We start from the raw sequence: 7536 nt of genomic DNA, 5'->3' as shown, positions 1-7536 counted from the left end.
TTTTATATTTCATTTTACTTTCTATATTTCATCTTTCTTTTAGTATTTCATTTTACTTTCTATATTTCATCTTTCTTACTTTATTTAATTTTACTTTCTATATATCATCTTTGTTTTTATATTTCATTTTACTCTCTATATTTCATCTTTCTTTCTGTATTTAATTTTACTTTCTATATATCATCTTTCTTTTTATATTTCATTTTACTTTCTATATATCATCTTTCTTTTTATATTTCATTTTACTCTCTATATTTCATCTTTCTTGCTATATTTCCTTATTCTTTGAATATTTCATTTTAATTTTTATATTTCAAAATTTATTCAATATTACATTTTACTCTCTATATTTTATCTATCTTTCTATATTTCATTTTACTTTGTATATATCTTCTTAATTTCTATATTTCATTTTACTTTCTATATTTCATCTTTCTTTATTTATTTTAACCTTCTTTCAATTTTTTATCTTTCTTTCTATACTTCATTTTACTTTCTACATTTCTTCTTTCTTTCTTTATTTTGATGTTACTTTCTATATGTCATTTTTCTTACTATATTTCATTTTATTGTCTTTCTTTCAAATTTCTTTTTATATTTCCTTTTACTTTCTATATTTCATCTTTCTTTTAGTATTTTATTTTACTTTCTATATTTCATCTTTCTTTCTGTATTTAATTTTACTTTCTATATATCATCTTTCTTTTTATATTTCATTTTACTCTCTATATTTCATCTTTCTTTTAGTATTTCATTTCTTTTTATATTTTATTTTACTTTCTATATTTCATCTTTCTTTTAGTATTTAATTTTACTTTCTATATTTCATCTTTCTTTCTGTATTTAATTTTACTTTCTACATATCATCTTTCTTTTTATATTTCAATTTACTCTCTATATTTCATCTTTCTTTTAGTATTTCATTTTAGTTTCTACATTTCATCTTTCTTTCTATATTTAATTTTACTTTCTATATTTGATCTTTCTTTTTATATTTGATCTTTCTTGCTATATTTCCATTTTCTTTGAATATTTTATTTTATTTTTTACTTTTCATAGTTTTTTCAATATTACATTTTACTTTCTATATTTTATCTATCTTTCTATATTTCATTTTACTTCTATATTTTATCTATCTTTCTATATTTCATTTTACTTTCTATATTTCATCTTTCTTTATTTATTTTAAACTTTTGTCAATATTTTATCTTTCTTTCTATACTTCATTTTACTTTCTACATTTTATCTCTCTTTCTTAATTTCATGTTACTTTCTATATGTCAATTTTTTTTACTATATTTCATTTTACTTTCTTTATTTCATCATTCTTTTTATATTTCATTTTACATTCTATATTTCATCTTTCTTTTAGCATTTCATTTTACTTTCTATATTTCATCTTTCTTTCTGTATTTAATTTTACTTTCTATATATCATCTTTCTTTTTATATTTCATTTTACTATCTATATTTCATCTTTCTTTTAGTATTTCATTTTAGTTTCTATATTTCATCTTTCTTTCTATATTTCATTTTACTTTCTATATTTGATCTTTCTTTTTATATTTCATCTTTCTTGCTATATTTCCTTTTTCTCTGAATATTTCATTTTATTTTTTATATTTCAAATTTTATTCAATATTACATTTTACTTTCTATATTTTATCTATCTTTCTATATTTCATTTTACTTTGTATATATCTTCTTAATTTCTATATTTCATTTTACTTTCTATATTTCATCTTTCTTTATTTATTTTAACCTTCTTTCAATATTTCATCTTTCTTTCTATACTTCATTTTACTTTCTACATTTCTTCTTTCTTTCTTTATTTCGATGTTACTTTCTATATGTCATTTTTCTTACTATATTTCATTTTATTGTCTTTATTTCATCTTTCTTTTTATATTTCATCTTTCTTGCTATATTTCCTTTTTCTCTGAATATTTCATTTTATTTTTTATATTTCAAATTTTATTCAATATTACATTTTACTTTCTATATTTTATCTATCTTTCTATATTTCATTTTACTTTGTATATATCTTCTTAATTTCTATATTTCATTTTACTTTCTATATTTCATCTTTCTTTATTTATTTTAACCTTCTTTCAATATTTCATCTTTCTATCTATACTTCATTTTACTTTCTACATTTCATCTTTCTTTCTTTATTTCATGTTACTTTCTATATGTCAATTTTTCTTACTATATTTCATTTTACTTTCTTTATTTCATCTTTGTTTTTATATTTTATTTTACTTTCTATATTTCATCTTTCTTTTAGAATTTCATTGTACTTTCTATATTTCATCTTTCTTTTTGTATTTAATTTTACTTTCTATATATCATCTTTCTTCTTATATTTCATTTTACTCTCCATATTTCATCTTTCTTTTAGTATTTCATTTTAGTTTCTATATTTCATCTTTCTTTCTATATTTCATTTTACTTTCTATATTTGATCTTTCTTTTTATATTTCATCTTTCTTGCTATTTTTCCTTTTTCTTTGAATATTTCATTTTATTTTTTATATTTCAAATTTTATTCAATATTACATTTTACTTTCTACATTTTATCTAACTTTCTATATTTCATTTTAATTTCTATATTTTATCTATCTTTCTATATTTCATTTTACTTTCTATATATCTTCTTAATTTCTATATTTTATTTTACTTTCTATATTTCATCTTTCTTGATTTATTTTAACCTTCTTTCAATATTTCATCTTTCTTTCTATACTTCATTTTACTTTCTACATTTCATCTTTCTTTCTTTATTTCATGTTACTTTCTATATGTCATTTTTCTTACTATATTTCATTTTACTTTCTTTATTTCATCTTTCTTTTTATATTCATTTTACTTTCTATATTTCATCTTTCTTTTAGTATTTCATTTTACTTTCTATATTTCATCTTTCTTTCTGTATTTAAATTTAATTTCTATATATCATCTTTCTTTTTATATTTCATCTTTCTTTTAGTATTTCATTTAGTTTCTATATTTCATCTTTCTTTCTATATTTCAATTTACTTTCTATATTTGATTTTTCTTTTTATATTTCATCTTTCTTTCTATATTTGTTTTTTCTTTGAATATTTTATTTTATTTTTTATATTTCAAATTTTATTCAATATTACATTTTACTTTCTATATTTTATCTATCTTTCTATATTTCATTTTACTCTCTATATATCTTCTTAATTTCTATATTTCATTTTACTTTCTATATTTCATATTTATTTATTTATTTTTACCTTCTTTCAATATTTCATCTTTCTATCTATACTTCATTTTACTTTTTACATTTCATCTTTCTTTTTTTATTTCATGTTACTTTCTATATGTCATTTTTCTTACTATATTTCAGTTTACTTTCTTCATTTCATCTATCTTTTTATATTTGATTTTATTTTCGATATTTCATCTTTCTTTTAGTACTTCATTTTACTTTCTATATTTCACCTTTCTTTCAGTATTTAATTTCACTTTCTATATATCATCTTTCTTTTTAAATTTCATTTTACTCTCCATATTTCATCTTTCTTTTAGTATTTCATTTTAGTTTCTATATTTCATCTTTCTTTTTATATTTCATTTTACTTTCTATATTTCATCTTTCTTTTTATATTTCATCTTTCTTGCTATATTTCCTTTTTCTTTGAATATTTCATTTTATTTTTTATATTTCAAATTTTATTCAATATTACATTTTACTTTCTATATTTTATCTATCTTTCTAGATTTCATTTTACTTTCTATATATGTTCTTAATTTCTATATTTCATTTTACTTTCTTTATTTCATCTTTCTTTATTTATTTTAACCTGCTTTCAATATTTCATCTTTCTTTCTATACTTCTTTTTACTTTCTACATTTTATCTTTCTTTCTTTATTTCATGTTACTTTCTATATGTCATTTTTCTTACTATATTTCATTTTACTTTCTTTATTTCATCTTTCTTTTTATATTTCATTTTACTTTCTATATTTCATCTTTCTTTTAGTGTTTCATTTTAGTTTCTATATTTCATATTTCTTTCTATATTTCATTGTACTTTCTATAATTCATCTTTCTTTATTTCATGTTACTTTCTATATGTCAATTTTTCTTACTATATTTCATTTTACTTTCTTTCTTTCATCTTTCTTTTTATATTTCATTTTACTTTCTATATTTCATCTTTCTTTTAGTATTTTATTTTACTTTCTATAATTCATCTTTCTTTCTGTATTTAATTTTTACTTTCTATATATCATCTTTCTTCTTATATTTCATTTTACTCTCCATATTTCATCTTTCTTTTAGTATTTCATTTTAGTTTCTATATTTCATCTTTCTTTCTATATTTCATTTTACTTTGTATATTTGATCTTTCTTTTTATATTTGATATTTCTTGCTATATTTCCTTTTTCTTTGAATATTTCATTTTATTTTTTATATTTCAAATTTTATTCAATATTACATTTTACTTTCCATATTTTATCTATCTTTCTATATTTCATTTTACTTTCTATATATCTTCTTAATTTCTATATTTCATTTTACTTTCTATATTTCATTTTTCTTTATTTATTTTAAACTTCTTTCAATATTTCATCTTTCTTTCTATACTTCATTTTACTTTCTACATTTCATCTTTCTTTCTTTATTTCATGTTACTTTCTATATGTCACTTTTCTTACTATATTTCATTTTACTTTCTTTATTTCATCTTTCTTTTTATATTTCATTTTACTTTCTATATTTCATCTTTCTTTTAGTATTTCATTTTAGTTTCTATATTTCATCTTTCTTTCTATATTTCATTTTACTTTGTATATTTCATCTTTCTTTTTATATTTCATTTTACTCTGTATATTTCATCTTTCTTTTAGTATGTCATTTTAGTTTCTATATTTCATCTTTCTTTCTATATTTCATTTTACTTTCTATATTTCATCTTTCTTTTTATATTTCATCTTTCTTGCTATATTTCCTTTTTCTTTGAATATTTTATTTTCTTTTTTATATTTCAAAGTTTATTCAATATTACATTTTACTTTCTATATTTTATCTATGTTTCTATATTTCATTTGACTTTCTATATATCTTCTTGATTTCTATATTTCATTTTACTTTTTATATTTCATCTTTCTTTATTTATTTTAACCTTCTTTCAATTTTTCATCTTTCTTTCTATACTTCATTCTACTTTCTACATTTCATCTTTCTTTCTTTAATTCATGTTACTTTCTATATGTCATTTTTTCTTACTATATTTCATTTTACTTTCTTCATTTCATCTTTATTTTTATATTTCGTTTTACTTTCTATATTACATCTTTCTTTTAGTATTTCATTTTACTTTCTATATTTCATCTTTCTTTCTGTATTTAATTTTACTTTCTACATATCATCTTTCTTTTTATATTTCATTTTACTCTCTATATTTCATCTTTCTTTTAGTATTTCATTTTGGTTTCTATATTTCATCTTTCTTTCTATATTTCATTGTACTTTCTATATTTCATTTTTCTTGCTATATATCTTCTTAATTTCTATATTTCATTTTACTTTCTATATTTCATCTTTCTTTATTTATTTTAACCTTCTTTCAATATTTCATCTTTCTTTCTATACTTCATTTTACTTTCTACATTTCATCTTTCTTTCTTTATTTCATGTTACTTTCTATATGTCATTTTTCTTACTATATTTCATTTTACTTTCTTTATTTGATCTTTCTTTTTATATTTCATTTTACTGTCTATATTTCATCTTTCTTTTAGTATTTCATTTTACTTTCTATATTTCATCTTTCTTTCTATATTTCATTTTACTTTGTATATTTCATCTTTCTTTTTATATTTCATTTTACTCTCTATATTTCATCTTCTTTTAGTATGTCATTTTAGTTTCTATATTTCATCTTTCTTTCTATATTTCATTTTACTTTCTATATTTCATCTTTCTTTTTATATTTCATCTTTCTTGCTATATTTCCTTTTTCTTTGAATATTTTATTTTCTTTTTTATATTTCAAAGTTTATTCAATATTACATTTTACTTTCTATATTTTATCTATCTTTCTATATTTCATTTGACTTTCTATATATCTTCTTAATTTCTATATTTCATTTTACTTTTTATATTTCATCTTTCTTTATTTATTTTTACCTTCTTTCAATTTTTCATCTTTCTTTCTATACTTCATTCTACTTTCTACATTTCATCTTTCTTTCTTTAATTCATGTTACTTTCTATATGTCATTTTTTCTTACTATATTTCATTTTACTTTCTTCATTTCATCTTTATTTTTATATTTCATTTTACTTTCTATATTTCATCTTTCTTTTAGTATTTCATTTTACTTTCTATATTTCATCTTTCTTTCTGTATTTAATTTTACTTTCTATATATCATCTTTCTTCTTATATTTCATTTTACTCTCCATATTTCATCTTTCTGGTGCCAATTCCGGTACAGTTAGAGGAAGCAGCAGAGGGGCGCCAGTTCCGGTACTGCTGGGAGAGACAGCAGAGAGGCGCCAGTTCCAGGAACTGTTGGCAGAAGCCGCAAGAAGGTCACATTTGGACGGATGTGTCAAAGATGCAAGCCAACCATGAGGAGGTGGCGCATGTTGATAGCGCACAGACGAGGACGTCTGCATTATGGCGGTGGGAGTATGTGAAGAGGGACAGCCAACGGGAGTATTTCATTTTAGTTTCTGTATTTCATCTTTCTTTCTATATTTCATTTTACTTTCTATATTTCATCTTTCTTTTTATATTTCATCTTTCTTGCTATATTTCCTTTTTCTTTGAATATTTCACTTAATTTTTTATATTTCAAATTTTATTCAATATTACATTTTACTTTCTATATTTTATCTATCTTTCTATATTTCATTTTACTTTCTATATATCTTCTTAATTTCTACATTTCATTTTACTTTCTATATTTCAACTTTCTTTATTTATTTTAACCTTCTTTCAATATTTCATCTTTCTTTCTATACTTCATTTTACTTTTTACATTTCATCTTTCTTTCTTTATTTTGATGTTACTTTCTATATGTCATTTTTCTTACTATATTTCATTTTTCTTTCTTTACTATATTTCATTTTTCTTACTATATTTCATTTTTCTTTCTTTATTTCATCTTTCTTTTTATATTTCATTTTACTTTCTATATTTCATCTTTCTTTTAGTATTTCTTTTTACTTTCTATATTTCATCTTTCTTTCTGTATTTAATTTTACTTTCTATATATCATATTTCTTTTTATATTTCATTTTACTCTCTATATTTCATCTTTCTTTTAGTATTTCATTTTAGTTTCTATATTTCATCTTTCTTTCTATATTTCATTTTACTTTCTATATTTCATCTTTCTTTTTATATTTCATCTTTCTTGCTATATTTCCTTTTTCTTTGAATATTTCATTTTATTTTTTATATTTCAAATTTTATTCAATATTACATTTTACTTTCTATATTTTATCTATCTTTCTATATTTCATTTTATTTTCTATATTTCATCTT

The sequence above is a fragment of the Aristolochia californica genome, unplaced genomic scaffold, assembly GCF_029961685.1.
Source record: "Aristolochia californica isolate CCGP_79_NKW_82.1479 unplaced genomic scaffold, dmAriCali1.0.hap1 SCAF_7, whole genome shotgun sequence".
Taxonomy (NCBI): domain Eukaryota; kingdom Viridiplantae; phylum Streptophyta; class Magnoliopsida; order Piperales; family Aristolochiaceae; genus Aristolochia; species Aristolochia californica.
Note: the sequence above shows the minus strand (reverse complement) of the source record.